General features: G+C 41.0%; 1 long non-coding RNA gene across 1 annotated transcript in view; it reads right to left on the bottom strand.

Annotated features, from left to right (window-relative positions):
• LOC125965292 (uncharacterized) overlaps positions 1-23,579 on the bottom strand; it is a 378,088-nt gene that overhangs the window by 101,006 nt on the left and 253,503 nt on the right. The window contains exon 4 of the long non-coding RNA XR_007479027.1: positions 4,886-5,001. This is a non-coding gene — a long non-coding RNA (uncharacterized LOC125965292). The remainder of the gene's footprint in view (positions 1-4,885; positions 5,002-23,579) is intronic.

Here is a 23,579-nt window from a genome sequence, read left to right as displayed (position 1 = left end):
GAGAAAAAGAAAGGGACTGAGAAAATATTTGAAGAGATTATACTTGAAAAATTTCCTAAAATGGAAAAGGAAATAGTCAATCAAGTCCAGGAAGCACAGAGTCCCATACAGGAGAAATCCAAGGAGAAACACAACAAGGTACATATTAATTAAACTATAAAAATTAAATACAAAGAAAAAAATATTGAAAGCAGCAAGGGAAAAGCAACAAATAACATACAAGGGAATCCCCATAAGGTTAACAGCTGACCTTTCAGCAGAAACACTGCAAGCCTGAAGGGAGTGGCAGGACATATTTAAAGTGATGAAAGGAAAAAACCTACAACCAAGATTACTCTACCCAGCAAGGATCTCATTCAGATTTGACAGAGAAATTAAAAACTCTACAGACAAGCAAAAGCTAAGAGAATTCAGCATCACCAAACCAGCTTTACAACAAATGCTAAAGGAACTTCTCTAGGCAGGAAACACAAGAGAAGGAAAAGATCTACAACAACAAACCCAAAACAGTTAAGAAAATGGTAAAGGAATATACATATCGATAATTACCTTAAATGTAAATGGATTAAATGTTCCAACCAAAAGACATAGACTGGCTGAATGGATAAAAAAACAAGACCAATATATATGTTGTCTACAAGAGACCCACATCAGACCTAGGGACACATATAGACTGAAAGTGAGGGGATGGAAAAAGATATTCCATGCAACTGGAAATCAAAGGAGAGCTGGAGTAGCAATTCTCATATCAGACAAAATAGACTTTAAAATAAAGACTATTACAAGAGACAAAGAAGGACACAACATAATGATCAAGGGATGAATCCAAGAAGAAGATATAACAATTGTAAATATTTATGGACCCAACATGAGAGCATTTCAATACATAAGGCAAATGCTAGCAGCCATAACAAAGGAAATTGACAGTAACGTAATCATAGTAGGGGACTTTAACACTGCACGTTCACCAATGGACAGATCAACCAAAATGAAAATACGTAAGGAAACGCAGCTTTAAATGACACATTAAACAAGATGGACTTAATTGATATTTATAGGACACTCCATCCAAAAACAACAGAATACACTGTGTTCTCAGGTGCTCATGGAACATTTCCAGGATAGATCATATCTTGGGTCACAAATCAAGCCTTGGTAAATTTAAGAAAATTGAAATTGTATCAAGTATCTTTTCCAACCACACACTATGAGACTAGATATCAATTACAGGAAAGAAACTGTAAAAAATACAAACACATGGAGGCTAAACAATACACTACTAAATAACCAAGAGATCACTGAAGAAATCAAAGAGGAAATCAAAAAATACCTAGAAACAAATGACAATGAAAACACGACGACCCAAAACCTATGGGATGCAGCAAAAGCAGTTCTAAGAGGGAAGTTTAGAGCAATACAATCCTACCTTAAGAAACAGGAAACATCTCAAATAAACAACCTAACCTTACACCTAAAGCAGTTAGACAAAGAAAAACAAAAAAATCCCAAAGTTAGCAGAAGGAAAGAAATCGTAAAGATCAGATCAGAAATAAATGAAAAAGAAATGAAGGAAGCGATAGCTAAGATGAATAAAACTAAAAGCTGGTTCCCTGAGAAGATAAACAAAATTGATAAACCATTAGCCAGACTCATCAAGAAAAAAAGGGAGAAGACTCAAATCAATAGAATTAGAAATGAAAAAGGAGAAGTAACAACTGACACTGCAGAAATACAAAGGATCATGGGAGATTACTACAAGAAACTATATGCCTATAAAATGGACAACCTGGAAGAAACGGACAAATTCTTAGAAAAGCACAACCTTCTGAGACTGAACCAGGAAGAAATAGAAAATATGAACAGACCAATCACAAGCACTGAAATTGAAACTGTGATTAAAAATCTTCCAACAAACTAAAGCCCAGGACCAGATGGATTCACAGGCGAATTCATCAAACATTTAGAAAAGAGCTAATACCCATCCTTCTCAAACTCTTCCAAAATATAGCAGAGGGAGGAACACTCCCAAACTCATTCTACGAGGCCACCATCACCTTGATACCAAAACCAGACAAGGATGTCACAAAGAAAGAAAACTACAGGCCAATATCACTGATGAACATAGATGCAAAAATCCTCAACAAAATACTAGCAAACAGAATCCAGCAGCACATTAAAAGGATCATATACCAGGATCAAGCGGGGTTTATCCCAGGAATGCAAGGATTCTTCAATATACACAAATCAATCAATGTGATAAACCGTATTTAAAAATTGAAGGAGAAAAACCATATGATCATCTCAATAGATGCAGAAAAAGCTTTTGACAAAATTCAATACCAATTTATGATAAAAACCCTGCAGAAAGTAGGCATAGAGGGAACTTACCTCAACATAATAAAGGCCATATACAACAAACCCACAGCAAACATCCTTCTCAATGGTGAAAAACTGAAACCATTTCCACTAAGATCAGGAACAAAACAAAGTTGCCCACTGTCGCCATTATTATTCAACATAGTTTTGGAAGTTTTAGCCCCAGCAATCAGAGATGAAAAAGAAATAAAAGGAATCCAAATCAGAAAAGAAGTAAAACTTTCACTGCTTGCAGATGACATGATACTATACATAGAGAATCCTAAAGATGCTACCAGAAAACTACTGGAGCTAATCAATGAATTTGGTAAAGTAGCAGGATACAAAATTAATGCACAGAAATCTCTTGCATTCCTATACACTAATGATGAAAAATCTGAAAGAGAAATTAAGGAAACACTCCCATTTACCATTGCAACACAAAGAATAAAATACCTAGGAATAAACCTACCAGAGAAGATAAAAGACCTGTATACCAAAAACTATAAGACACTGATGAAAGAAATTAAACATGATAGAAACAGATGGAGAGATATACCATGTTCTTGGATTTTAAGAATCAACATTGTGAAAATGAATCTACTACCCAAAGCAATCTACAGATTCAATGCAATCCCTATCAAACTACCACTGGCATTTTTCACAGAACTAGAACAAAAATTTTCACAATTTGTATGGAAACACAGAAGACCCCGAATAGCAAAGCAATCTTGAGAAAGAAAATAGGGCTGGAGGAATCAGGCTCCCCGTCTTCACACTATACTAAAAAGCTACAGTAATCAAGACAGTATGGTACTGGCACAAAAACAGAAATATAGATCAATGGAACAGGATAGAAAGCCCAGAGATAAACCCACACACATATGGTCACCTTATCTTTGATAAAGGAGGCATGAATTTGCAACAGAGAAAAGACAGCCTCTTCAATAAGTGGTTCTGGGAAAACTGGACAGCTATGTGTAAAAGAATGAAATTAGAACACTCCCTAACACCACACACAAAAATAAACTCAAAATGGATTAAAGACCTAAATGTAAGACCAGACACTATAAAATTCTTAGAGGAAAACATAGGCAGAACACTCTATGACATAAATCACAGCAAGATCCTTTTTGACCCACCTCCTAGAGTAGTGGAAATAAAGACAAAAATAAACAAATGGGACCTAATGAAACTTAAAAGCTTTTGCACAGCAAAGGAAACCATAAACAAGATGAAAAGACAACCCTCAGTATGGGAGAAAATATTTGCAAACAAAGCAACTGACAAAGGATTAATCTCCAAAATATACAAGCAGCTCATGCAGCTCAATATCAAAAAAGCAAACAAACCAATCCAAAAATGGGCAGAAGACCTAAATAGACATTTCTCCAAAGAAGATATACAGACAGCCAACAAACACATGAAAGGATGCTCAACATCACTAATCATTAGAAAAATGCAAATCAAAACTACAATGAGGTATCACCTCACACCAGTCAGAATGGCCATCATCAAAAAATCTACAAACAATAAATGCTGGAGAGGGTGTGGTAAAAGGGGACCCTCTTGCACTGTTGGTGGGAGTGTAAATTGATACAGCCACTATGGAGAACAGTAAGGAGGTTCCTTAAAAAACTAAAAATAGAACTACCATACGACCCAGCAATCCCACTACTGGGCATATACCCAGAGAAAACCATAATTCAAAAAGAGTCGTGGACCACAATGTTCACTGCAGCACTATTTACAAGAGCCAGGACATGGAAGCAACCTAAGTGTCCATCGACAGATGAATGGATAAAGAAGATGTGGCACGTATATACAATGGAATATTACTCTGCCATAAAAAGAAAAGAAATTGAGTTATTTGTAGTGAGGTGGATGGACCTAGAGTCTGTCATACAGAGTGAAGTAAGTCAGAAAGAGAAAAACAAATACCGTATGCTAACACATATATATGCAATCTAAAACAAAAAAAGAAATGGTTCTGAAGAACCTAGGGGCAGGACAGGAATAAGGACGTAGACGTAGAGAATGGACTTGACACGGGGACGGGGACGGGGAAGGGGAAGCTGGGACGAAGTGAGAGAGTGGCATGTACATACATACACTACCAAATGTAAAATAGATAGCTAGTGGGAAGCAGCCGCATAGCACAGGGAGATCAGCTTGGTGCTTTGTGACCACCTAGAGGGGTGGGATAGGGAGGGTGGGAGGGAGACGCAAGTGGGAGGGTATATGGGGATATACGCATATGTATAGTTGATTCACTTTGTTATACAGCAGCAACTAACACAACAATGTAAAGCAATTATACTCCAATAAAGATGTTTAAAAAAATGTGTATGTATTCTTAATAACTGTCATTCTTTCTCTTTTTCTCATGAGCAATTTGATCCCAGTCAGACCAGAATGAAACCCCTAAAATACGAGGTAAAACAACAGCCAGTTTCTGAGTCCCTTTCGGTTTAAGATGCTCAGGTTAGTTATGTAATCCACACCGGGTTTACACCTTTTTGATACCTACCTTTTCTGGGTGTTGACCCCAGCTTATACTCAAGAAATACAAGGGTGTTTCTTAGCCACCCCAGCCAGTGTTTCTTAACCGGGAGCACGTGGATGGACTTTTCAGGAATCATAATCCTGTGAAACAAACAAAATAGTACATTAAGTTCATGTGAGCATCCCATCGATAGCTTTCACAAGGGCAGGGATGAGAGCGATTTGTATCCTCCCCAAAGAAATGAAGCCAAACTGACTTATACCACACAGAATATTGATGGCAAACCAATTTAAAATATGTAAAATTCCAAAGTCGATTTTTACACAGATAATCTTTTGATACTCTCTTTATATAATTTTAAAAGGCTAATTTGAAGAAACCCTTTAAGAAATCACTCTTCTTAAAGTAGAGGACGGAGGCTTCCCTGGTGGCGCAGTGGTTGAGAGTCCGCCTGCCGATGCAGGGGACGCGGGTTCGTGCCCCGGTCCGGGAAGATCCCACGTGCCGCGGAGCGGCTGGGCCCGTGAGCCATGGCCGCTGAGCCTGCGCGTCCGGAGCCTGTGCTCCGCAACGGGAGAGGCCACAACAGTGAGAGGCCCGCGTACCGCAAAAAAAAAAAGTAGAGGACGACTCCATCTACCTACACTCAGATCTCTCTCATAAACATGAGCATGCGGGCACACACAGACAGACAGACAGACACACACACACACACACACACACACACACACAGTTGCACTGCCGCTGGCTCAATGTCCCCACCCCGGCCATGGCAGCTGCAAAGCACAGAGTTTGTGTCTGCAGTCTCCTGCCTCTCAGGAACCTGCAAGTCCTTCAGGGCGTCTCCCGGGCCCTGGCACTGCCCTAGGCTGGTTGTTCACAGCTGGCAGGTGAAGCAAAGGGCAGGAAAATATCTTGTCCTGAGAAGGGCAGCAAGGACGGTTCCACCAATCCTGACTACGAGACCACAATTAAGGGAGGAGGGTAAGAAGCAGGACGTAAACAAGGGGCTGAGGGGTTTAAAGCACACGAAGGTGACCCTCCCAGCGGGAGCCTTGCCAGGACACTGGGGTTTGCACCCAAGCCTCTGGGGCGAGGCCCTGAGGCCCCAGCTCTGGCAGAAGTGATGAGGCAGCACACAAACCTTGATCTGAACATGTTCAGGTGCCTTGGCTGCCCCACTTCAGAAGAAAGGCCATGCTATGAGGTGTGTTCAGCATCATTTCCATGCAGACCACAGGACGCCCTTGCTTGGATGTAGCCCTAGACCTTCGTTCAGATATCACTACTGCTACTACAACTACTACAATATTTTTTATTTTATTTCCTGGATTGTTTGTGTGTTTATACAGTAAATGCCTAGTGTAAGACCTAGGGAAGCGAATGCAAGAAAAGGGCGTACCTGACCACACTGTGATGTGGGTAAATTAACCAAGGTTCAAACCTTGGAGGAGCAATTAAAGACAGGTGAAGAATGCAGACACAGAGATCAGACTTGTGGTTGCCAAGGGGAGGAGGGAAAGGAGAGGGATGGACTGGGAGTTTGGGGTTAGCAGATCAACTATTGCATGTAGAATGGATAAACAACAAGGTCCTACTGTACAGCACAGGGAACTATATCCAATCTTCTGGGGTAAACCATAATGGAAAAGAATATTTTAAAAATATTGTATATTTGTATAAAACTGAGTCACTTTGCTGTACAGCAGAGATCTGCACAACATTGTAAATCAACTATACTTCAGTTAAAAAAAGACATGTGAAGAACGGCTGATACGGACCTGGCCTTCTATTTCCTCACTTCCCACTCAGGGTCCCACACAGAACTTTACAGACACTGAGGGCACAATACCTGAGTAACCTCACAGATCACTTACAATTTTTTCCTCACCCTCATCTCAAGAATAACGACAGCCTTGATTCATTTAAGCACTCAGAGTGCAGTGCAGGAATGGCCTGCTTTAGAATCACCAAAGACCTTGTTGAAAATGCAGCTTCTTGGGCCCCTGCCCAGACACACTGAACCAGGATCTTTTGAGAGGAGGCCCAAGAACCTGCATTTTAATGAGCCCGCCAAGTGACCTGGATGTCTGAGAACCACTGACTTAGTCAAATGAATATTTGTCCATCAGCACCTTTAAGTCTGCTCCCAAAGCCTTTAGTAAATCATTTCAACCTTGGATGGAGGCATCTCTAAACCAACGCTCGACAAAGCCCTTCTGACAGATTTAGAATCGAGTATCAGAAGGTTTAAACAAATTAACTTTGAAGGTAACTTTTATTTGTACTTCTAGTCACTTCATTAAGACTATCGACCTGCAAGTTAGAGATGGTGACCCCAGAATGTTCTTCTGGTGTCCATAACTCATCATCCTATCTGACTTGGGCACAGAGGCCCAAGGGATGCCCGCTCACCAATGCTGTTGAAATTCCCTCGGCTTGTGACATTGTGGGCTGACTCTACCGGTCACTGCCCTTTTCTGGATAGAACTTATTTTGGGAAGGATCCATTGGGATGGGAAAATGGGAGGAGATGGATGAAAAACAAAGAGAAGAGGAAGAAAGGGAAGAGGAGGCAGGGGTGGGAGGGAGAGGAAAGAGGGCTGGTTAGAATAACCCCGTTTTCTTTTTTTTTTTTAATTCTTTTTTTTAAACATCTTTATTGGAGTATAATTGCTTTACAATGTTGTGTTAGTTTCTGCTTTATAACAAAGTGAATCAGCCATACATATACACATATCCCCACGTCTCCTCCCTCTTGTGTCTCCCTCCCACTCTCCCTATCCCACCCTCCCTATCCCTCCCCTCTAGGTGGTCACAGAGCACCGAGCTGATCTCCCTGTGCTATGCAGCTGCTTCCCACTAGCTATCTATTTTACATTTGGTAGTGTATATATGTCCATGCCACTCTCTCACTGCATCCCAGCTTAGCCTTCCCCCTGCCCGTGTCAAGTCCATTCTCTACGTCTGTGTCTTTATTCCTGTCCTGCCCCTAGGTTCTTCAGAACCTTTTTTTTTTTTTTTAGAGTCCATATTTATGTGTTAGCATACGGTATTTTTCTCTTTCTGACTTACTTCACTCTGTATGACAGACTCTAGGTCCATCCACCTCACTACAAATAACTCAATTTCGTTTCTTTTTATGGCTGAGTAATATTCCATTGTAGATATGTGCCACATCTTCTTTATCCATTCATCTGTCGATGGACACTCAGGTTGCTTCCATGTCCTGGCTATTGTAAATAGAGCTGCAGTGAACATTGTGGTACATGACTCTTTTAGAATTATGGTTTTCTCAGGGTATATGCCCAGTAGTGGGATTGCTGGGTCATATGGTAGTTCTATTTTTAGTTTTTTAAGGAACCTCCCTACTGTTCTCCATAGCGGCTGTATCAATTTACATCCCCCCTGCTGTCATGAAAGCATCCGGCATCAGCAGACACTTTGCTGGTGTGGGGACCGAAAGACTGGCCCCGAGGAGCAAAAGGGAAAAATAAAGAAAGGTGACAAAAAGGAGAAAAGAACAAAGAGAAATACGAACTGACAATAGTAAAAAGAAGGTGAAGTACAAAGACTCCAGAGAAGTCAGGGTATTTTTACCTTTGCAAACACTTCATTTTACTACACTTAATTAATCATAACACAGGAACATAAATGTTTAAAGGGTGAAATAAAATGCACAGAAATAGTCATCCTCAACAAAAATGAGAACACATAAATTTAACATGAGGTTGTCATCCCTCCTCTCCCAGCACACAGGATACAGCATCTCCATGTCAATTCCCCCCTCAGGAACAAGGCCGCGGTAACGAGCTCTCTCCTGGCTCCGGCTAAAATCAATAAGTGAAACGCAAGAGGAAAGAGGGGGAAAATACTCCAAAGAGAGAAGGGACTGGGCGGAGAAACAGAGCAAGCGTGAAAGCAGAGGAGACAACTCTACTGTCTCCCATCGGTGCCCTTCAGATCAGGAAGTTCTCTGACACGTCTAACTCAAATCTCTCCTGTAATTCCAGCCAATTTAACTCTTTTTTGGAACCAGCCCAATACGAGACTGTGACAATTAACTGGTTCAGAACGCTACAAAATAAAAGAAAAAAATTAAATAGAGCTCCCCAGGCCTTGTTTGTGAAGTCTTGGGTCTCTCTGAAGCAGGGGCTGAGACAACAGGGCAGAGGAGAAACTGACAAATCTCTCCCCTTTGCTAACTATGAAACCATCTGGATCTCCTGTCTCCCTGCCCCAAGCCTTCTGCTGCAAGTAACTCTGCTCCTTCTGCCTCTGTCCATCCGTTCAGGCCTGAGCGCGGGGTGGGACCAATACAGTCCTTGACAGGGCAGCTGAAGAATCCTCACGCAACATCCTCGAGCCGACTCGCTCCCAGGCTGCCCCTTTCTGTGCTCTGTCTTGGGTCTGGTAACTGGGGATGCTGGGGCTGAGGAGAGGGTGCATCTTGCAGTCAGGCCCCTCTTGTGCTCTTGTCTCTGTGTTATCTGCCTTATCCTTGGGGGACTCACCCAGCCCCTGAGACCTAGGCCCTGTCCCTGTGTCCCCCTCCATGGCAGGGCCTGCCCACGTCTGTCAGACCACTCTAGACTGACAGCCCAGGTGGACTTCTCTTACCTGTTGACACCTCCCCAGTCGTTTATTCCTCCCAACCCCACTCCCTCTTACTGGACTAGTGTGATGAGCGGCTCTTCACCCCTGAAGGTTTCTCATGCATCTAAACCCCCAGATTCATACCCTTCCCAGTCCACCTGCTATTGGGGCCTGCCTCTTGGTGGGCTAGGTCCTACTTGGCCAACCAAAGCACACAGGGAAGTTCACTGGGGTCTCTGTGTCTTTCAAGGACTCCACGGGAAGCAGTAAGATCCACGTTGTGCCCCGGTCTAGCTACAGCTGCCTCAGTCTTCCCTGGATCCAAACCACACTGCTTCTCCACCATCGAGTCTCACGCACCCTTATCCCTGGAACAAACCAGGACAAGCCCTGCCTTTTCAAAGCTCTCAAATCCTGAGAGGTCATAGGGTATAGTAGATAGACAGGCTCTAATGTCACATATCTGAGTTAAATATTGACTCTATAACTGATCCCCCACGGAACCCTGGGCAACTCACTTAACCAACCTTGACTCCCTGTAAAGTGGGCCTACAATCTTCCTGAATTGGTGTAAAGGTTCAATACAATTAGGTGATGTTTTTATCACAAGGGCCAATGCAGAGATGCTGTTGAAGAAAGGCTGATGGATTGTTTCTGCCTCTCTTACATCCCCAGGTCTCTTCAATTGTTCTTTGGAAGCTTTATCATTGTAACAGAGACAGATTTCAACAAATGCCAAGCTCAGGAGAACTTCTGCTTTGTCAAGAATTCTGCCCAGGCTTCCAGCCCATCTCCAGGGCTCACCTGTGCTGGGTTCAGCCGTGGCAACTCCTACGGCCCACTGGGCAAGGAACAGCATTCCCGCAGCGGGGAAATCCTCATCATTTCATGCAGCTCCTAGTTCCCTCTGCCTTCTCCTTCAGTCTTCCAAGATTATAGGAGAGGATCCAAAATATGATTTCATCCATGCCCTGAATTCAGACCCAGTATGTTACGTAAGGTGTTCAGGCTTCATTTGTGCCGTTCCTGAGAACTTCTAGTATTCTAACCACATCCGTTACCCTTGATAATCCCGAGACTAACAAAACTACACTGTGGGTTAACCCAGAGAAGCTCCACGGACCTCCACGTGCAGCCTGCCGCTACCTGCCACAGGTGGGAGAACACAGCTTGCCTTGACAAAGGCCTGGCTGTTCTTCCGCTTTTCAGGTTGTAGACAGATATCCATGGGCCTTATCATTGGACTACAGTCACCGTGAGGGGTCAAGATTAGTAGCCAAGAAAGTAGATTCACCTCTCACTAACCATGCAGCACACACGTGCTGCCCTCCGAGGGGCCGTGGCTCCCGAGCTGCTTGTGACTGTCCATAACTGCAGCATCAAGTGACAGATTTCAATTTGTAAATCCAATTCTAAAGATTCTAAACTCACTTCCAAGTTCATCAGCAGAGTAGAGTGATCAATTAATGGTGTCTATTTTGGTCACTTGACAGAGAGGGGCAGTATTTCATCAACAGCCCTGAGGGCCAGGAAGTCAGGCACTAACATCTGAAATCTGACCTCGCCCTGATTCTTTGGAGAATGTGGAAGCTCATACGATGACCAGGACCTGGTAAGTTGATTGTAAAATGGCCCCGATTCTTCCCCTTTCTTTATCCAGCATCCTATCGAGTGGAATCCATTCCTCCACCCCTGGAATCCGTTCTGGCCTCATAACTTGCCCATGGAACACAGTGAGAATGTCAGTTCTGAGCCCAGGCCTGGAGGGGCCTTGCCACCTCTCCTGTGCCCTCTTGGAACAAGCCCAGGCTAGTCCGCTGGAGACTGAGAGATCCCCGTGGGCCACAGCTGGCCCAGTGTTCATTGCTTTATGCCACTGGTCTTTGTGTGTGTTTGCTTGATTTCCTTACACAGCACTATTATAGATAATGGATAAAAAAGGGGGCAATAGATTATATCCTCATGAGTCCTGCCATAACTACTGACCATGAACTTACAATTTTTTAAAAAAGTTACTCTTCCCCCTGTTTGTCTAGCTGATTCAGTCCAAGGCTAGTGCTATAGTGCTTCTCTATCTGTGGGGAGGGAGCAGCTATTTTTTCTAACATTTTTTCATAGTTTTTAGTTTTTTATTTAAACTCTTTATAGATTAATAAGAAGTTGCAAAAAATCAAATAGTACAGGGAGGACCACGTTTTGAGGCTCTGGTTCTTTTTCCAATCCTTTCTGGATTAAATGATTTTATAAAATACAACAGAAATGAATTACAAGGAAAATGAAAAAAAAATTAAGACATATAAAATACTAGCTTGAATTCTTTATTCGATTCCACAGAACAGGTAAAAAGTTATAGAAATGTTTATGAAAGTTTCTATATGCTTATTTTCAGTTTGTATATGCATCTCATCGCAGTTCAGTGACAAGCATTTCATGGCCTGGCACCAGACCATGGACCACACCTAAGTAGCATCACTTTAAGCCCTTCTGGAGATCTTCTGAGATGAGAAATGAAAACTAAGCTTGAGTGTAGCAGGGATAATTTTGGTCTCGATGATCCTATCACAGAGACAGTCTCCTGTAGAGGATATTTTTAAAATATCTTTTACCCTAAGTGCTATAAAAGAGTATTTTTGTGGTTTGCTAACCCTGGATGATGGGAAGAAAAATCATAAAGCATGCTTCCGCCTCTCTACAGGAATTTTCCTCTACTGATTATCACCACCACTGAAACAAACAAGCAAAAAGCACAAACAAAACCAAGGCCATATTGGTACTGAAGGGCAAACATTCCATAGGATTGGTTCCAAACAACGTGAATCAAAAAGAATTTATTACTGGTTAATCTGTCCCAATAGAAGACTGGTTTTTTGAATTGTTTTGTTGTTGTTGTTTTTTAATTCAGTAAACTTGTCTAAGTAAGAGAGACATGTTGACCCAATGAGAGTTAGACTCTAGTTTCCCCCAGCCCCTTTCCTGGACCTTGGGAGTGTGGTACATCCTGACAGACAAGTCCCCTGTTCCTGAGATAACTCAAGATGGAGATACAGTGAAAAACTAGATTTGTTCAAAAGGCAGAAATAGGAGAGGAATTATGAAAGTTTTGTCTGCAGACGAGGGCTACTGCAGTTTGTATCGTATCCGAATTCATTAAGTTAATACCCTGACATCCACATCTACTCCCCTGGCTCTCTCCAGGATGATAAACTAGCTCCACCAGCACCACAAGTCACGTCCCCGGTGAGGGAGAGTCTGGCGTAATGGCAGTGGAGGAGCAGGTAATTTGTGCCATTTTTTTCTCTTTTCTTCCTTGTGCACTTGCCTAATAAATGGATTTCTATTCCCTAAGTGTTACAAAAGAGTATTTAATTTGGCTGGAGCATGCAGAAGGATGAGAGAATGGCCAAGACCATCTGTAAAGTATTAAAATCTTAGCTCAGTTTCACCCTTCGGCAACATCTTTCTGCATACATTCCCACCTCTTTCCAGCCCATTTTCCTCTGAAAAGGCAAATCACGTTTTGCCTTAAATCACGATCATGTTTTAAAAGGATTCAATGATTTCCCAGTGATCTTAGAATGAAGTTCCAAGTCCTTAGAATGGTCTCCATGGTCCAGCACGATTGAGCCCCAAATCAGCACCTCATTGCCATATAACCACCCTCTCCCTCACTCTGGCCCCTGGACACTGGCTTTTTCTCTTTCCTCAAATGCAGTCAAGCTCCTCCCCACTTCTGGACCACCACACGCACTCCCACCCTGGCCCTTTTTCCTCTGAACTTCTCATCTTTCATTTCTCAGCCTTCAACTCCCAGAATAAATTAAACACCCCCAAAACATTAGTTCTGAGCCCTTTAGGCTCCCCCACCCCAGACACTACTCAGATAATTATGTGTGTGACTCCTCTTTAGTACCTTTCTCTATCGCTGGATTGGAGCTCCATGGAGGCAGGGACCGTGTACACCTTGACCATCTCTGAGTCTTCATCACCAGCAGCAGCACTGGTCATTCAATGTATTTCCGGGATGAATGCAAAGCCATTTCACTGCCACTTCTACTCCCAGGTGTGAGAGCCCACAGCCTACCCACTGTCACATTCTGCATTCTAATGAGAGGAAAAGTAGCACAAGACTATTTTCCTCTAGAATTTGAATTCAGATGAACTCAAACAGGAGTACATATTTTTTCTAGGACAAGAAAAAAATTATAAATGAAAAACAAGTTTTCTTGGAAAGCATGGCTAGATAAAGGCATGCTTTAACGTTGAACAGATGAACTTGAACCCTATAGGTTCTTGATAGACTCCTATATGTTAAGAGCGGTAATGACAATACACTATGGTAGTTTTTCTCCAATTCCAGAATCGGGGTGGTCTCCCTGTGGCTGTGGATAAACTAATTAAGATGACTTTAGGAAAGTTGGTGCAGGGCACAGGAGAAAGGTGGTTCGTGCTGTTTTGACTCCACTGGACTCAAGCCTCCACTGTGACTTTGGCTACTCCTGCTCCCACCAGCTCTCCTTCAGCCTCTCCCGGTTCAGGGGAAAGAGGGTGTATGTTATCGTGCTCAGTTGTTGAGAGAGAAAGAAAGCAAAAATAATGGCAGACTGATGCTGCAGCCACGTGGCTGACAGGGTCTTGGTGCCTAGCCAGGTGTCAGGCCTGAGCCTCTGAGGTGGGAGAGCCGAGTTCAGGACACTGGACCACCAGAGTCCTCCCAGCCGCACATAATACCAATCGGCGAGAGCTCTCCCAGAGATCTCTGTCTCAAGGCTAAGACCAAGATCCACTCAACGATCAGCAAGCTCCGGTGCTGGACACCCCATTCCAAACAACAAGCAAGACAGGAACACAACCCCACCCACTAGCAGAGAGGCTGCCTGAAATCATAATACGCTCACAGATACCCCAAAACACACCACCAGACACAGTCCTGCCCACCAGAAGGACAAGATCCAGCCTCATCCACCAGAACACAGGCACCAGCCCCTCCACCAGGAGGCCTACACAAGCCACTGAACAAACCTTACCCACTGGTGATAGACACCAAAAACAACAGGAACCACGAACCTGCAGCCTGTGAAAAAAGGACCCCAAACACAGTAAGTTAAGCAAAATGAGAAGCCAGAGAAATATGCAGCAGATGAAGAAGCAAAGTAAAAACCCACCAGACCAAACAAATGAAGAGGAAATAGGCAGTCTACCTGAAAAAGATTCAGAGTAATGATAGTAAAGATGATCCCAAATCTTGGAAACACAATAGAGAAAATACAAGAAACGTTCAACAAGGACCTAGAAGAACTAAAGAGCAAACAAACAATGATGAACAACCCAGTAAATGAAATTTAAAATTCTCTAGAATGAATCAATAGCAGAATAACTGAGGCAGAAGAACGGATAAGTGACCTGGAAGATAAAATAGTGGAAATAACTGCTGCAGAGCAGAATAAAGAAAAAAGAATGAAAAGAATTGAGGACAATCTCAGAGATCTGTGGGACAACATTAAACACACCAACATTCAAATTATAGGGTTCTCACAAGAAGAAGAGAAAAAGAAAGGGACTAAGAAAATATTTGAAGAGATTATAGTTGAAAACTTTCCTAATATGGAAGAGGAAATAGTCAACCAAGTCCAGAAAGCGCAGAGAGTCCCATACAGGATAAATCCAAGGAGGAACACGGCAAGGCACAAATTAATCAAACTATCAAAAATTAAATACAAAGAAAAAATATTTAATGCAGCAAGGGAAGAGCAACAAATAACAAACAAAGGAATCCCCATAAGGTTAACAGTTGATCTCTCAACAAAACTCTGCGAGCCAGGAGGGAGTGGCAGGACATATATAAAGTGATGAAAAGAAAAAAACAAACCAAGATTACTCTACCCAGCAAGGATCTCATTCAGGTTTGACAGAGAAATTAAAACCTTCAGAGACAAGCAAAAGCTAAGAGAATTCAGCACCACCATACCAGCTTTACAACAAATACTAAAGGAACTTCTCTAGGCAAGGAACACAAAAGAAGGAAAAGACCTACAATAACAGACCCAAAACATTTAAGAAAATGGTAATAGGAACATACATATTGATAGTTACCTTAAATGTAAATGGATTAAATGCTCCAACCAAAAGACATAAACTGGCTGAATGGATACAAAAACAAGACCCATAAATATGTTGTCCACAAGAAGCCCACTTCAGACCTATGGACACAGACAGACTGAAAGTGAGGGGATGGAAAAAGATATTCCATGCAAATGGAAATCAAAAGAGAGCTGGAATGGCAATTCTCATAGCAAACGAAATAGACTTTAAAATAAAGACTATTAGAAGAGACAAAGAAGGACACTACATAATGATCAAGGGATCGATCCAAGAAGAACATATAACAATTGTAAATATTTATGCACCCAACGTAGGATCATCTCAATACATAAGGCAAATGCTAACAGCCATAAGAGGGGAAATCGACAGTAGCACAATCATAGTAATCAAGCCTTGGTAAATTTAAGAAAATTGAAATCATATCAAGTATCTTTTCTGACCACAATGCTATGAGACTAGATATCAATTACAGGAAAACTGTAAAAATTACAAACATATGGAGGGTAAACAACACGTGACTAAATAACCAACAGATCACTGAAGAAATCAAAGAGGAAATCAAAAAATACCTAGAAACAAATGACAATGAAAACATGACGACCCAAAACCTATGGGATGCAGCAAAAGCAGTTCTAAGAGGGAAGTTTAGAGCAATACAATCCTACCTCAAGAAACTAGAAACATCTCAAATAAAAAACCTAACCTTACACCTAAAGCAATTCAAGAAAGAAGAACAAAAACTCCCAAAGTTAGCAGAAGGAAAGAAATCATAAAGATCAGATCAGAAAGAAATGAAAAAGAAATGAAGGGAACGATAGCAAAGATCAATAAAACTAAAAGCTGGTTCTTTGAGATGGTAAACAAAATTGATAAGCCATTAGCCAAACTCATCAAGAAAAACAGGGAGAAGACTCAAATAAACAGAATTAGAAACGGAAAAGGAGAAGTAACAACTGACACTGCAGAAATACGAAGGCTCATGAGAGATTACTACAAGCAACTACACAAATAAAATGGACAACCTGAAAAAAATGGACAAATTCCTAGAAAGTACAACCTTCCGAGACTGAACCAGGAAGAAATAGAAAATACGAACAGACCAATCACAACCACTGAAATTGAAACTGTGATTAAAAATCTTCCAACAAACAGGGGCTTCCCTGGTGGCGCAGTGGTTGAGAGTCCGCCTGCCGATGCGGGGGACGCAGGTTCGTGCCCCAGTCCGGGAAGATCCCACATGCCGCGGAGCGACTAGGCCCGTGAGCCATGGCCGCTGAGCCTGTGCATCCCGCAACGGGAGAGGCCACAACAGCGAGAGGACCGCGTACCACAAAAAAAAAAAAAAAATCTTCCAACAAACAAAAGCTCAGGACCAGATGGATTGACAGGTGAATTCTATCAAACATTTAGAGAAGAGCTAACACCTATCCTTCTCAAACTCTTCCAAAATATAGCAGAGAGCGGAACACTCCCAAACACATTCTACGAGGCCACCATCACCCTGATACCAAAACTAGAGAAAGATGTCACAAAAAAAGAAAACTACAGGCCAATATCACCGATGAACATAGATGCAAAAATCCTCAACAAAATACTAGCAAACAGAATCCAGTGGTGCATTAAAAGGGTTATACACCATGATCCAGTGGGGTTTATCCCAGGAATGCAAGGATTCTTCAACATATGCAAATCAATCAATGTGATACACCATATTGACAAATTGAAGGATAAAAACCATATGATCATCTCAATAGATGCAGAAAAAGCTTTTGACAAAATTCAGCACCAATTTATGGTAAAAAACTCGCCAGAAAGTAGGCATAGAGGGAAGCTACCTCAACATAATAAAGGCCATATATGACAAACCCACAGCCAACATCATTCTCAATGGTGAAAAACTGAAACCATTTCCACTAAGATCAGGAACAAAACAAGGTTGCTCACTATTAGTCAATATAGTTTTGGAAGTTTTAGCCCCAGCAATCAGAGAAGAAAAAGAAATAAAAGGAATCCAAATCGGAAAAGAATAAAACTGTCACTGTTTGCAGATTACATGATACTATACATAGGGAATCCTAAAGATGCTACCAGAAAATTACTAGAGCTAATCAATGAATTTGGTAAAGTAGCAGGATACAAAATTAATGCACAAATATCTCTTGCATTCCTATACACTAATAATGAAAAATCTAAAAGAGAAATTAAGGAAACACTCCCATTTACCACTGCAACAAAAGGAATAAAATACCTAGGAATAACACCACCTAAGCAGACAAAAGACCTGTATTCAGAAAACTACAGGACACTGATGAAAGAAACTAAGGAGGATACAAGCAGATGGAGAGCTATACCATGTTCTTGGATTGGAAGAATCAACATTGTGAAAATGACTATACTACCCAAAGCAAACAGATTCAAGGCAATCCTTATCAAAATACCAATGGCATTTTTCACAGAACTAGAACAAAATATTTCACAGTTTGTATGGAAACACAAAAGACCCCGAATAGCCAAAGCAAGGTGTACAGCTGGGCGAGATGGTTTCCAAGTTATCCTTGGGGATTATTGAGGGACCTATGTAATTGGTAGCTAATATTGCACAGATCAGATAAAAAAGATTATTATCATGCTTTTTGGGGATATCTTGGACTACCTAGAAATTGGGTAACCCTTGGTATTGAAGACAAGAGTATATGAGAGTTGAATACGACTTTATCTGAACATAATCCTAAAAGTATATATGGCCTGGCACATATATACTCCTATGCCTTCCCACTCAACCTGAGTAGGAAGCTCTCTTTTCCTCGAAACAAGCTGCTATTGGCAATCGCATTGGCAACCATTAGCTGAGGCCAGAAGAAAGTCATCTTTTTTTTTTTTTTAACATCTTTATTGGAGTATAATTGCTTTACATTGTTGTGTTAGTTACTGCTGTATAACAAAGTGAATCAGCCATATGGATACATAGATCCCTATATCCCCTCCCTCTTGTGTCTGCTTCCCACTCTCCCTATCCCACCCCTCTAGGTGGTCACAAAGCACCGAGCTGATCTCCCTGTGCTATTCGGCTTCTCTGCTTGACAACCCTGGCCTTGACTTTTTAATAAAACTCTTGATAAACTATTTGTCAATAGTGTGCCCATCTGGAAAACATCTGAAATATGCCTTACAGGGAAGCTCTAAAATGACTGTTTTTTAGATACTATATATGTGCGTTAGCATTCGGTATTTTTCTCTTTCTGACGTACTTCACTCTGTATGACAGACTCTAGGTCCATCCACCTCATTACAAATAACTCAATTTCATTTCTTTTAATGGCTGAGTAATATTCCATTGTATACATGTGCCACATTTTCTTTATCCATTCATCTATCGATGGACATTTAGGTTGCTTCCATGTCCTGGCTATTGTTAAATAGTGCTGCAATGAACATTGTGCTATATGTATCTTTCAAAAAATGGTGCAGATGAACCTAGTGGCAGGGCAGGAATGAAGACACAGACATAGAGAACGGACTTGAGAATGCAGGGGTGAAGGGGAAGCTGGGACGAAGTGAGAGAGTAGCATTGACATACATACACTACAAAATGTAAAACAGGTAGCTAGTGGGAAGCAGCCGCATAGCACAGGGCGATCAGCTCGGGGCTTTGTGACCACCTAGAGGGGTGGGATAGGGAGGGTGGGAGGGAGGCTCAAGAGGTAGGGGATGGGGGATATATGTGTACATATAGCTGATTTGCTTTGTTGTACAGCAGAAACTAACACAACATTGTAAAGCAATTATACTCCAATAAAGATATTAAAAAATAAATAAATAAAATAAAATGACTGTTTATCCAGTGTGTGGCTCCTTTTAGAGACAGACCAACAAAGTACCCTGATTGGTTGTCCAAAAAGATACTTTCTAAAATGCTTCTGATGTTTTGTCCATTCCTTCACTATTAAGTCCATGAGTATTAATTTCACATCCTGATAATTTTCAGTCCTATCTGCTTTACAGTGTTGAGGGACGAAAGACAAAGTGGAACAGAGATATTTATTCTCTCATCTACAACTTGAGTGGCTGCTCAATGTCTTTGTCAATAGAGGAATCCCTATAGTCATGCTTCAAGCTTCAATTACTGGGCTTCAGTTAGAACTCCTGCACACACACACACCACACCCTCACCCAGGAATATCCCTCCTCTGTTCCTCATAGCTTCAAGCCCTCCAGGATATACACCATCAATGTTTGTAAACCACTGTTTAAAAAAAAAAAACAAAAAATGAAAACAACAAAAACCACTGTCAATGTAGAGAAAAATGAGTACATGTTGAATTCATACTTACTACAATCATTTTAAGTTTTTATTAAAAATTATTTTGTTAAATGCTGGAGAGGGTGTGGAGAACAGGGAACCCTCTTACACTGTTGATGGGAATGTAAATTGATACAGCCACTGTGGAGAACAGCATGAAGGTCCCTTAAAAAACTAAAAATAGAATTACCATTTGACCCAGCAATCCCACTACTGGGCATATACCCTGAGAAAACCATAATTCAAAAAGACACATGCACCCCAATGTTCACTGCAGCATTATTTACAATAGCCAGGACGTGGAAGCAACCTAAATGTCCATCGACAGATGAATGGATAAAGAAGATGTGGTACATACATACAATGGAATATTACTCAGCCATAAAAAGGAATTAAATTGGATCATTTGTAGAGACATGGATGGACCTAGAGACTGTCATGCAGAGTGAAATATATCAGAAAGAGAAAAACAAATATCGTATATTAACACATATATGTGGAATCTACAAAAATGGTACAGAAGAAACTGTTTGCAAAGCAGAAACAGAGACACAGATGTAGAGAACAAACATATGGACACCAAGCGGGGAGGGTGGGGGTCAGATGAATTGCGAGATTGGGATTGACATATATACACTAATATGCATAAAACATATAACTAATGAAAACCTGCTGTATAGCACAGGGAACTTTACTCAGTGCTTTTTGGTGACCTAAATGAGAAGGAAATCAAAAAAAGAGGGGATATATGTAAACATACAGCTGATTCACTTCACTGTACAGCAGAAACTAACACAACATTGTAAAGCAACTATATACCAATTTAAAAAAATCTATACCCCAGTTAAAAAAAATTATTTTGTTCAACAAAATAATTACATTCCCGCCATGTAATAAAACTGGCCAGTGGTGTACAGACAAACATTTTGGCCAACTCATTTTAGTGAATATTCACAATTCCTCATTAAAAAGACCCTCATATTATAACTACTATTTCTGTACAATTTCATAATATTCAGTGAAAATAGCCTTTAAAACTGAAGACAAAATAAAACCTATTTCTGGCAAACAAAAGCTGAAAGAATTTACTACCAGTATATCAGTCCTACAAGGAATGTTGAAAGAAGTTATTTGGGCAGAAGAAAAATTGTAACAGATGGAACTATAGATCTACACAAAGAAATAAAAAGTATTTTAAAATATTAATATTTCCTTTTTTCCTCATCTTTTAATTTCTCAAAAGATAAATGAATGTTCAAAGCAAAAAAATAGTAACATATTATGGAGTTTTATAATATATGTATATGTAAAATGTACAATCCAAATAGCACAAAGGATGAACAGGAGAATGTAAGTGTTCTGTTGTAAGGATCTTACATTATATAAGAAATGATGTAATATTGTTTCAAAACAGTCTATGATAAGTTAAGGGCATATTATAAACCCTAGAACAACCACTAAAAAATAAAAATTAAATTAAATTAAATAAAACAAAAAATGTAACTAATTAGCCAGTAGTGGACATAAAATGGAATCATAGAAAATCCTTAATTAATCCAAAAAAGCCACAGAAAATGATGACATAAGATCAAAGAGCACATGAAACAAAAGGAAAACCAGTAGCAACATGGTAGACTTAAATCCAACCATATCAATAATCACATTAAATATAAATGGTCTAAACGCATCAAATAAAAGGCAGAAATTGTCAGACTGAATACATGCGCAAGACTCAACTATGTCTTGTCTACAAGAAACCTCTTTAAATATGAAGACACAGGTATGTATAAAAAAAAATGTTAAGCAGGGCTTCCCTGGTGGCGCAGTGGTTGAGAGTCCGCCTGCCAATGCAGGGGACACGGGTTCGTGCCCCGGTCCGGGAAGATCCCACATGCCGCGGGGCAGCTGGGCCCGTGAGCCATGGCCGCTGAGCCTGCGCGTCTGGAGCCTGTGCTCCGCAACGGGAGAGGCCACAACAGTGAGAGGCCCACGTACCGCCAAAAAAAAAAAAAAAAAAAAGCAAACCATTATCAATAAGAAAGCTGGAGAGACTGTTAATTTCAGATAATGTAGACTCCAGAACATGTGATATCACCGGGAATAAAGAGGGACATTTCAAAATAAAGAGCTAAAGAATTACAAATTTTCAAATCCAGCCCAATTAAAGAGAACTGCCTTATGGGACTGCCACTATCAAGCAACACAACTGAATAGAGCTGAGCCCCATTTAGGCTAGTTTGGACCAAATTTAAAGGACTTGAAAGTGGACTACATACTCCTTTCCTCTTCTAATTGCAACATACATATCTATGTTTGATCCTCTTTATCTAAGTCTGGGAGGACTGCCATTTACCTACCTCAAGTTCCTTTTTCTCCTCTTTTTTATTTCAATTACAACCTCAGTCCAAGTAGTAGTTTAATATCTTGAGTTCCATGTTGTCCTACATACCTTCTGTGTGTGCACCTGTGGAAGAACCTGCAAACTGTCCACCAATATCATTTGACCCTTCTTCCTTCAGTAACAGAATTCCTGGTTCTTACCTGGGAACACCGGTACCCAGCTGAAGGCTGGTTTCCCAGCCTTGCTTGGCTGTGTGGCCATGTGACTGAGGGCTGCCACTTCCTAGTTGTGCCTTAAAAGGAAAGGTGTGTGTGTGTGTGTGTGTGTGTGTCCTAAGTTTCTGTCCACCTGTCTACTGGCTGAGAAGTACTTTTAATAAAAAGTCTGAGATTTTGAATTCTCATTTAAGCATTGCACTGAGTGGGTCTCTGTAATAGCAGCTTAGAATAAATCCCAACTAATATAGTACTTCTTTAATTTTCTTTGCCCAAGAAAATTTGGTGACTTTGCATGGTATCTCAAATTTCTTATGCAAGCCCTGTGTTATCCCGATTTAAAGCAAACAATTAGAACGTGCTATCACTTTTTAATTGGGGACAGGGACTTTGAAAAGAGTATCCAATCCCTACTTTAATGCTTGCTAACTTTGTCTATGATAGAATCAACGTATTTCTTAAAAAACAGGGCAGTTGATTGATAGTCTTTAAGAAAGTAGAGAGGTTCTATGGATAAACAGTAAATGCAGTTTTTCAGTAAGGGAAAACAATACACATATATAGATTCAAGGGTCAACCTGTGTGGCATGGGATATGCCCTCACCCTTCCAAACCTCTGCTGGTATCGAATCAGTGAAAGAAGAATAATAAGCATGCCTGCTCACTGTACTGCGTAGGATTTCCTAATCACCTAATCATTTGCCTGATCCTAAACCAGCTTTTTCTGGGCTGCAGGCTTTCTGGGCTCTCAGTTCAGCTGCTCCTACTTCCAGCACTTTCCATTTATTCTCAGGATTTTCCTTTCAGTGGTCCTCATGGGGACACTGCTCCCCTCCAGTCTCTGGATGTTAGGATTAGAATGATTAATGTGAAGAATTGGGTTTCAGAATATTCCGCAAAGCTGGTTCGAGTTCCTGCTGTAGAGTTATTTGAATCCTTCCAAATAGCCAGTGGTGCGTCCTATCCAGCCTCTCAGCCCCTATGTAGGCCTGGCCCTATCTAACCTCTGAAAAATCTCTTCTCAAGATAAACACTGTCTCAGAATTAAAACCAAGATTCTCAGGAGGGACTGTTGCCTCCTGACTGTTGACTGTTGCCAACATGTTGCCTTACTTAACTTAAGCCATCCCTGGATGGAGAATAATAACCAGGGTTGTGTGGAGACCC

This window comes from Orcinus orca, chromosome 8, assembly GCF_937001465.1.
Source record: "Orcinus orca chromosome 8, mOrcOrc1.1, whole genome shotgun sequence".
NCBI classification, from domain to species: Eukaryota; Metazoa; Chordata; class Mammalia; order Artiodactyla; family Delphinidae; genus Orcinus; species Orcinus orca.
Note: the sequence above shows the minus strand (reverse complement) of the source record. Positions and strands in the feature narration are given on the sequence as shown.